Raw genomic sequence first — 11461 nt, 5'->3', positions numbered from 1 at the left:
ATTAATTAAAAAAACATTTTGTGACCGAACGAAAGGATATTTTTGAAAACTTTCTTCGGCAATAAACTATGGTTCTAAATTATGGCAGGAATCGATTGGTACATGTTTCAAGTCGCTAAGTGGTCTGGTTGCCGAGATATGGGCCAAAAACTGCATTTTTTCGAGGTTTTTTGGCTTTTCCGGAAAATCCATAAAAGATACCAGGAATTTTTATGACCTATGTTCATCCTCGTAACTTGCTTAACATAATTGCTTTTGGAACTAGTCCTCGATATTGCTTCGTTGAGGAGGAGATACGACTTAAAGCTGCGGACACACATCCATCCATCCATCCATCCATTCCCAGAAAAGACGAGTTAATAAACGCAATTCTCCAGAATGGAAATTGCGCTAAAAATATATGGCTATTCGACCGAGGGGAAGTAACAATGTAATTATTTTTAGATTTTGTGATTAACATGTTTATTCCCCTTGTGTCGTTTTTTTCAATTTTTAAAAAAATCGTATTTGACATTTGTACTACCATTGTTATACTATTAATTTTTATTTTGTGCCGTTTATTACTAGTTTTATACTTTCTTTTGTTATTTTTCTCCAAACACAACAGTGAATATATCTGTGATCATTTAAAGCGAGGTCACGAACGACATTCAAGGATCTAAATCACGAACGTTTGAAGACTATTGTTGTAGGATTTACTGAACTGTGAAGAATTATTGCTTTAACTTTGTCATATTTCTTTGGTAACCTTATACATGTCCCAACATTTAGGTCTCTGGGCTTTTAAGATAATTTTTTAAGTCCGACATTTTTTCTCTATAAGTCTATAAGATAGGCAATACTATAGCATATCTATAAAGGCCTATCTACCTCTACCTATGAGTATGGCTAAATATTCCAGTGGACTGTAAAATTTGGGTTTTATGGTATTTTTATATTTTGAAACTAAAGCGACACGAACCCACCCATACATGCAGGCCTACTTACGAAAGATGGTCCATTTTGAAAAGAGAGAGGTGCTTCCCCCCCCCCCCCCCCCCCTACACACACACACGCTTGACAGAACTTCATGCCATGGCCATAAAATAAAGCGGGTACATGGGCGCCTTACACTTGTTTTCCTATGTGGGCTGTACAGTAGGCAACATTTCAGGCTATACAATGACGTCAAACGTACGCCTCTTTCTGACGTCAGCAGCGTCTTTTAATGTTCATTTATGGTTTCAATTGAAATTCCGTCCTGGACTTCCAAACGTAAACATCAACCCCAAAACCACGAAGTGTCAGAATTCATTCATTGTGTCAGCCACGTACAAACAAGCTGATGTGCGGTTTCCTGACACCAAGATGAACAACGCCAAACACACCAGGCTACAGAAGTTCAATTAAAATCTACCTTAAAATCTACGTGCAGCACACACGGCAAGGATTACCACAATCAGCCGCTATTGTTACGTCTCGGGGGGGGGGGGGGGGGTCAACTCCCCCCCCTCCCTACCCTTTCCATTGTCCGTGCTGTGGCCGACCCCGCCAAACCTCGGACCATGCAGCACAGAGACTGACCGCCACGGTCTATCGCACCCAATGTTGGCTAATCACCCGGGGCGGTGGCTTACCGTCACCATGGTTACCGACACGGTTGAGTAATCGTTCAATTGTTGAAATTTGAACACTGGCTCTTTAAGGATGATGCGTGTACACTTTCAGCCCATTCGCCTGTAGATAAATTGACAAGCGTGGACACTGGTCATTTCAGCTGTAGGATTTAACTTGTCCATATAAGGTAGGCTATGTTTTGAAAAATGATTTATTAAATACCCATCTAGACTACAGAGACTATATCGGATGTTTAATTTTTTAAAAATAATTTTATAATAGCAAGAAAATAAAACCCCTCAAAAACTCTTTTAATTTTAAATCGAAAATTTAAACAAGAAAGCTCTTGTACTAGGATCACTGAGGCCATTATAATTCTCATTTTACAAAAAAAAAATAATCTAAAATTTGAACGCCATATATTCGTGCATAAATACTTGAAACAGTTTAATAATTGTTTACATGCATCGAATGACTTCAGTCCTTATTACTAATAGGCTAATAGGCTAATTATATGCTATAGGCTAAAAGGCTGTATAATCTGACCGATGAGTATCTACCATAAAGGGTTGTGTCACGTGTCTTTTAGCTCCTTACATTGTGGTACTCGCAAACATCAAACAATAACACAAATCTATAGGATTTTTAAACCTTTGGATACATTGAACAATAACACAAATCTATAGGATTTTTAAACCTTTGGATACATTGAACAATAACACAAATCTATAGGATTTTTAAACCTTTGGATACATTGAACAATAACACAAATCTATAGGATTTTTAAACCTTTGGATACATTGAACAATAACACAAATCTATAGGATTTTTAAACCTTTGGATACATTGAACAATAACACAAATCTATAGGATTTTTAAACCTTTGGATACATTGAACAATAACACAAATCTATTGGATTTTTAAACCTTTGGATACATTGAACAATAACACAAATCTATAGGATTTTTTAACCTTTGGATACATTGAACAATAACACAAATCTATAGGATTTTTTAACCTTTGGATACATTGAACAATAACACAAATCTATATTATTCTTTAACTTGCTCTGAACTTTTGAAATTTTACCGTAAACCTTGAACGATATTTTTATTGACTGAGATTGTTAAAGTTTGAAATGAGTCAAAGTTTTGAATAAATTTTGTGCCCAGGTCTCACGAATGGCCTGCACGAGATGTAGCTGTGCCTACAATGGTGGGATTACAGTATTCAGTCTTGGAGTTTTTCTCATCGGATTTTCCACTGGCACCACGTACTGGACAGTTGACCAGGAAAAGGCCACGGTGGAGGGGCTGATTCTCACCTGCACGGACTGGGATAACTGCACCTTCTCGGGGGATGACAGTAAGTAGACTCCATGCTACATTTACCTCTGGTTGTATGCTTTGATAGCTGGCCATTTGGACATACATAATAGAGCGATTAGTTCGCTGAAACACATTTTAAAATGCATAAATTGTAATTAGGTAGTAGCTTAAAGAGGTCGGGTGTCACCCGGTGCGGCATTTACTGGTGTCACCCCCAAGAGCCGCAGCGACCCTTCCCGGAACAAATTTTCGATTTGCAACCCCCCTCAAACTTTCGATTTGCACCCCCCCCCCTCAAACTTTCGATTTGCACCCCCCCTCAAACTTTCAATTTGCGACCCCCCCCTCAAACTTTCGATTTGCACCCCCCCTCAAAGTTTTCTCTATATATTTTGCTATTTTTTGCCTTTGTGTCACCCCCTAAATGGTGTCACCCGGTGCGATCCGCACCCCCCCCCCCCTCGATACGCTTCTGCCTACTGTAGTAGATCAATAGGGCCAATAATTTGTTTATAAATTATCTATCACGCCTAGGTTTGTGTGATTATCATGGGTTTTATGAATTTCAATCTTACCATGGTTACCGTTTGAAATTGATCTATTTTTAGAATGATAGGTGTATAATAGGTTGTCCACATTGAGCCCCTTCCCCTGCGAGGGGGGGGGGGGGGGCGGTCCCTGGTTGTTAATTTCTCAGGTCTCATAGACTAGATCCCAGCTGGCCAAGAGATAGAGCACATGGCTATAGAGCCATTAATCTCGTGTTTGGTTCACGGACCAAAGTCTGGGTATCTGGCTGAGTCGGGTAGAGATAGACAATGTGCTGAGCAGAGGAGGGCTGACAACGTTAACCCTTCATACACCAGGGGCACAGAAATGTATTAGAAACATGGCGTGATACCGGGAAATGATCCCTTTGAAATAGCACCATGCAAGCACCCCACTATTTCACTTGTGACTAGCACAATGACAGCACCCCGCAATTTCACTTGTTACCAACGTATAGCTCTCTCCAGTGGCGTAGGCAAGGGGGGGTTATAACCCCTCCCATTGACTCACACCCATATGTATATATATATATATATATATATATATATATATATATATATATATATATATATATATATATATATATATATATATATATATATATATATATATATATATATATATATATATATATATATATATATATATATATATATATATATATATATATATATATATATATATATATATATACATATATATATATATACATATACAAGTATACATATATATATATATACATATACAAGTATACATATATATATACATATATATATATATACATATATATATATATATACATATATATATATATATATATATATATATATATATATATATATATATATATATATATATATATATATATATATATATATATATATATATATATATATATATATATATATATATATATATATATATATATATATTGTAACGTTTACCTATCTACCAGCCAGATAGATGGTGAACGTCCCCGGATTCTTTTTTCGGGGTTATATGCAAATGACTTAAAGCCTAAATGAATGGACACTAACTCAACAACACACTAGGGCTCGATCTCGATGTCTAGGGAAAACTAGTGATACTATTGAAGTTAACAACTCATTCAATCTGCATACAACCTTTAATAAGCGAACACAGTTGCGGCAGAACACTAGGTTAAACGAGATAAAATATTTAATTTAGAAAATAACAAAACCCAACTTACAAAGCGTAAGAAAAAACACTATCACAGATTTTAACACTGTATAAAAATAGCCACAGGTCACACAACACTGCTATAGCTTCAAGAATCACTTGGCGACAAGTAATATTATACTAGAAGACTAAAACAGCTTAAGAAAGCATAGCACACTCAGGACTTAAGTTCTCTCACGTTCAAATGGTCAGAATCTATTGCCGGACAAAATGGACGGCCTGGTCTTAATAGACCGTTTGATCAAGGTAGACTGCCTCGTGTTGCGTGTGTGCGATCCAGTTAAAGACTTATGCAACAGGGGAGGTTATCCTCAACTCATGTAGCCATTGGTTGGGATGGTCATCTGATCAGAATCAATCAATCAGATCTTGATGGAAAATCTCTTAGTCTTAGACACCCTTAATAAGACAGTGGAAAAACCCCGGTAGTTGCACCATCAATCCATATAAGGTATTATACAATGTCAAAATAAAACATCACTGGACCTAAGTAGGTCACATCCCCTCCCTTTTTGGAAGTGACAGATAGGTTCCACAAAAACATACATAAGGAACCAATCTGGCAATGAAAAAATTAAAAAAAATGTTTTACAAATGTAGTCAATCAAAATCTTAATACCAGATGAAAATATCCCTGAACACAAAAGGGAAGTAACTCAAACTTTTACAATTGGTGAAAGGGGAGTAACCCTTCAAAAAGTAATTATACATCAAAATCCCTCAGAAAAGGGTATTACAATATTTCCATGTGGATATTAAAAGTGGTAAACCCGCCAGGGTAAGACCTTTATTTCAATGACTAGCTACAATATCAACTGAGTCATAGGAGACATATTACTATAAAAGATTACATATAATCAAAAACCACCTTTAATTAAGGTTCACCTGAAAATAAACAAAATATTCAACAGGATTGGAATTTTGAAAAATTCAAAACTCACACCACTCACATTCCTGTGAGTGTCACCCAAACATAACACCCGTGTATGGTCTTAATGAGCCACAAAACATGTCACATGATCAATGTGTGCAATAAGATTTTACATCCTTGACAAACAATCAGCCACAACATTATCACTACCCTTAATGTGTGAAATTTCCAGATTAAAATTTTGGAAATATAAACACCATCTCAATATTCTTTGATTTGTCTGTCCTAACTTAGAGGTAAATTTCAGGGGATCATGGTCAGAAAACACTCTGACTGGATTGGTTGAAGAAGAGACATAGACTTCAAAATGTTGTAAGGACAAAACCAAAGCTAAAGCTTCTTTTTCAATAGTAGAGTAATTCTTTTGGTTCTCGTTTAACTTCCTGGAAAAAAAAGCAATGGGATGGTCAACCCCCATGTTGTCTTCTTGAAATAGGACTGAGCCAATGGCTAAGTTGCTAGCATCAATGGCAAGTTTAAAGGGCTTGCTGAAATCTGGTGCAGCCATAACAGGAGCATTAGATAAAAATGACTTAATGGTTAAAAAAGCTTCTTGACATTTATTTGACCATTCAAACTCAACACCCTTTTTCAATAATGCAGTAAGAGGTTCAGCAATAGCTGAAAAGTTTTGACAGAACCGCCTATAGTAACCAGCCATCCCAAGGAACTTTTTGATTTCTTTACAATTTTTGGGAGGAGGTAACCTTACAATAGCATCTACTTTAGCTTCCATGGGCCGAACTTGGTTCGTTCCCACTTGATAACCCAAATAGGTAATTGAACCTTTACAGAAATTACTTTTATGCAAGTTTACAGTAAAATTCACTTCAGACAATTTTCTAAAAAGGTTATTCAACTGAACAATATGTTCTTCAAAAGTATTAGAAAATACAACTATATCATCTATGTAGGCCTCACATTGGTCTATGTCAGCAATGACAGAGTTAATGACCCTCTGGAAAGTTTGACCAGCATTTCGCATACCAAAGGGCATACGTTTGTATCTATAAAAACCATTAGGGGTTACAAAAGCAGATATTTCTTTTGCACGGTCAGATAATGGGATTTGCCAGTATCCTGAAAGTAAATCAATTTTGGAAATTATCTTGGCTTGACCAACTTTATCAATAACGTCTTCTATCCGAGGTAAAGGATAGGAATCAGCTTTGGTGAGCGCATTTACCTTCCTAAAGTCGGTCACAAACCTGAAAGATCCACCGTCTTTCGGGACTAGGAGACATGGGGAACTCCAGTTGCTGAAACTGGGCTCAATGATATCATTCTTGAGCATATAATCAATTTCATCTTTTATCAAAGCAGCTTTTCCCGGATTAACTCTATAGGGGTGTTGTTTGATGGGTTTTGCGTCACCTACGTCTACATCATGAGGTGGAACCTTCGCTTCTTTGGGGACATCCCCAAAAATAGAGGGAAATGTCTCGAATAACTGAGACAATCTATGGCTTTCCTCTGTGGACAAATGCATAAGGTGATCATTTAAATTATCTAAAAAGGAAGAATTTACCAATTTTGGGGGTTTCAATTTGTCATGTATCACATCATCAGAAACATTTGAACATACAGGTAAAGTAATTTTAGCTGTGGAATGAAAATTGTTACAATTATCATAATACTTTTTCAGTGAGTTAACATGATACACTGTCTGTTTCTTTCTTCTGTCAGGCGTATTGACAACATAGTTCAAATCACTTAATTTTGAATGCACAGTAAAGGGTCCACAATATCTCAAGGATAACGCATTGTTCAGATTAGGCACTAGCACAAGAACTTTGTCGCCTGGATTGAATGTTCGTTTACGAGAACTCTTATCATACAGTCCTTTCATTCTCACTTGGGCCTTTCTTAAGTTCTTGTGAGCCATTTCGCACACGGCTTTCAGTCGAACGTGAAAATCTTCAAAGTTTTCCACTGGATGATCACTGGTACCTGTCCAACGTTCGTGGATCAGCTTCAGGGGACCACGGACAGAATGTCCAAACACAAGTTGAAAAGGAGAGTAACCTAAAGCTTCTTGGACACAGTCCCTCGCGGCGAAAATAATCCAAGGAACAGTCTCATCCCATTGGGTGTTACTATTAGCGAATGTTCTTAGCATGGTTTTGAGGGTTTGGTGGAACCTCTCAAGTACGCCTTGAGACTGGGGGTGGTAGGCTGAGCTGGTGATGTGGGTAACGCCTAGCTTGGCTAGTGCTTCCTGAAAATGGTGACTGGTGAAGTTGCTGCCTTGATCTGTTTGGACGATTCTAGGTAATCCAAAGGTAGTGAAGAACCGGGTCATGGCTCTGACTACAGTCTTTGCCTTAATGTTCCGTAAGGGGAACGCCTCGGGAAAACGGGTACTTGAACACATAAAGGTAAGTAGGTACTCGTTGCCCGCCTTGGTTTTAGGCAAGGGACCTACACAGTCCATGACGATTTTAGAAAAGGGTTCTTCTAATACAGGAATCGGACTCAAAGGGGCCTTAGGAATTTTCTGGTTTGGCTTTCCGGCCAACTGACAGTTCGTGCAACTTTTGCAGTAACGCGACACATCATTTCTCATTTTGGGCCAAAAGAACAGTTCTTTGATCTTCGCCGTCGTTTTAGTGACTCCTGGGTGCGCTGACATTGGATGGTCATGTGCCAGTTTCAGTATTTCATGCCGATAAGGTGGAGGGACCCACAGCTGGTTTTTACCCAACCATGGTTCGGCTGGTGAGGCATTCACTGGTATAGAGCGACGAAAGAAGAGGCCGTTCTCGGAGAAATATTCCCCATCGTCAGATGATAGAGATTTTTCGACCATTGCCTTGAGTTCCGCGTCGACTTGTTGAGCTTTAATGATGTCTTCCTGAGATATCCTCAGGGGTAAGCCCAGGCTTGTGTTTTCTGGAAGCATAGACTCCAGTTTGGGAGTCGAATCTCTTGACGATGATGGTAGGTGTGGTGTCAGCCAATTGTTTGGTCTGGCTTCTTGTCACCGCACATGCAGGATACAGTTCATTATCATTATCTGGAACTGTTGACAAAGGGTCTGAAACCGTACAGGGGTATACTTTGCTTCCCGCAAGGTCATTCCCTAAAAGTAGGTGTACTCCTGGGACAGGAATACTATCTATCACACCTAAAATGACTTCACCTTCGACGAGATGATGTTTCAGGGCAAACTTGTGTAGAGGGACGACAGTAGATTTTGTCCCCACTCCCTGGATAATGGAAATCCTTCCGGTGTTCGTCTCAGGTGTAATGTCCATTGAACTTTTCAAAAGAAGTGATTGTGACGCTCCTGTGTCTCTTAGGACGGTGATATTCTTCTGAGACAACGGATCACCTGGTTTGCTAATGATAGCTTCGGCAATGAAAGATGAAAAGTCAACTTTTCTCGATCCCTCGAGATCGGTAGACTCGGAAGAAACTGGATGGTGGCGTGAACAGTCAAAATGTGACTGCACATAATGTGTGGAGACTTGACTACCTTCTTGCGGACACTTAGGGTTAGAGTCCTTTAGAATTCTAGAGTTCATAGTTGAACTGGCTGCTTGAGGGGATAGAGCATAGTGCGCAGAAGTACGCACTACCTCTCTGTTATATTGACGACGTTTGTAACAGTCCTTGACATGATGACCAGGTCTTTTGCAGAACTGGCATACTGCTCGACGATTGAGAGTTGATCTTGGTTTCTCTCTGGACTGTAATGCCTTCACGTGTTGGCCAACAGGAGGATTGCTGCCAAAAAGGGGAAGCACGGGGTTGAGGCGGTTTCCTGACACTGGTGGTTTCTTATGCACCAACATATATGTGTCAGCCGACTCAGCAGCCTTCTGGATGTCAATTATCTTGTTATCCAGTATGTGTAGTCGTATCTCTTCAGGCAGGGACGTTAGGAATTCTTCCCTTAGGATAAGTGACCTGAGTTTCTCAAACTCAGAAACTTCCTCAGAGTGTAGCCACCTTGAGAATATTTTCTCCTTTTCAAAGAGAAATTCCACATATGATTGAGTGGGTAACTTGCGGAGTGCTCGGAATTTCATCCGATAGGCCTCGGGCGTCAGTTGTAGGCCTTCAAAATGGCAGTCTTGACCAAACTATAGTTATTTTGAACGTCGTGAGAGAGTGCCTGGTATGTTTTTGCAGCTTTCCCAGTAAGGACCGAGCTCAATAAAGCAGTAATGGAGGTTTCGGGCCACTCACATGTCTTCGCTAAACTCTCAAATGAGTTAAAGAAAACGACCAAATCTGTTTCATCAAATTTAGGAACTAATTTCCCAAATTTGGCAATCACTTGCCCCACCGACAACTTTTTTGGATCTACCAGAGAAGTGACATCACTAACTTTACCAAATTCTAATTCCAACCTCCTCTTATCTAAAGCAATTTTAACCTCTAACTCCTGTTCTTTTAATGCCTTCTCTAAAGCAACTTTCTCCTCACGGAGTAACACACCAGCCAACAAACTTTCATCAAAGACCCTTTCATTAATAAAATGAACAACAATTTTATCTCTCAACACCTCTGACTTCTGCGTAACAGAATAATCCAATTTCAATTCCTTAACAACACTAATCAAAACTTTTCTACTCAACTTCTCTACCTCCTCAAAAGTGGGATTAGATAAAAAAGACTCCATAACACTAACTTTCAAAATCACAACAAGCCTAGATTCTCTAAATTAACACGGAGCGTTGAGCCGTGTACTTGACCTCCTATCGTGACACGTCTGGCTTTTGACCTAGATACCTCTAGCCTGCGCGCGTTGTAAGAACACGGCGCCACTGGATAGAAAAACAACTAAATCAAACTAAACTTAGTGTTTAACTGATATAACCAACAACTGGAACGACAGATTAAATCCCGGACGAGCCCCCACTTTGTAACGTTTACCTATCTACCAGCCAGATAGATGGTGAACGTCCCCGGATTCTTTTTTCGGGGTTATATGCAAATGACTTAAAGCCTAAATGAATGGACACTAACTCAACAACACACTAGGGCTCGATCTCGATGTCTAGGGAAAACTAGTGATACTATTGAAGTTAACAACTCATTCAATCTGCATACAACCTTTAATAAGCGAACACAGTTGCGGCAGAACACTAGGTTAAACGAGATAAAATATTTAATTTAGAAAATAACAAAACCCAACTTACAAAGCGTAAGAAAAAACACTATCACAGATTTTAACACTGTATAAAAATAGCCACAGGTCACACAACACTGCTATAGCTTCAAGAATCACTTGGCGACAAGTAATATTATACTAGAAGACTAAAACAGCTTAAGAAAGCATAGCACACTCAGGACTTAAGTTCTCTCACGTTCAAATGGTCAGAATCTATTGCCGGACAAAATGGACGGCCTGGTCTTAATAGACCGTTTGATCAAGGTAGACTGCCTCGTGTTGCGTGTGTGCGATCCAGTTAAAGACTTATGCAACAGGGGAGGTTATCCTCAACTCATGTAGCCATTGGTTGGGATGGTCATCTGATCAGAATCAATCAATCAGATCTTGATGGAAAATTTCTTAGTCTTAGACACCCTTAATAAGACAGTGGAAAAACCCCGGTAGTTGCACCATCAATCCATATAAGGTATTATACAATGTCAAAATAAAACATCACTGGACCTAAGTAGGTCACAATATATATATATATATATATATATATATATATATATATATATATATATATATATATATATATATATATATATATATATATATATATATATATAATTTTATACTTTTATAAATATGGAGAACATACTTGATCCCCTCCCATGACCAATTCCTGGCTACGCCACTGGCTCTCTCGTTTCAACGTTGCCCTACAAAATGTGTTTTGTTGAATCTTGCAG

Source organism: Physella acuta, unplaced genomic scaffold (assembly GCF_028476545.2).
Source record: "Physella acuta isolate Inbredline_101_S28 unplaced genomic scaffold, ASM2847654v3 ptg001037l, whole genome shotgun sequence".
NCBI classification, from domain to species: Eukaryota; Metazoa; Mollusca; class Gastropoda; family Physidae; genus Physella; species Physella acuta.
The sequence above is the reverse complement of the archived record's forward strand: the minus strand, read 5'-3'. Positions refer to the sequence as shown.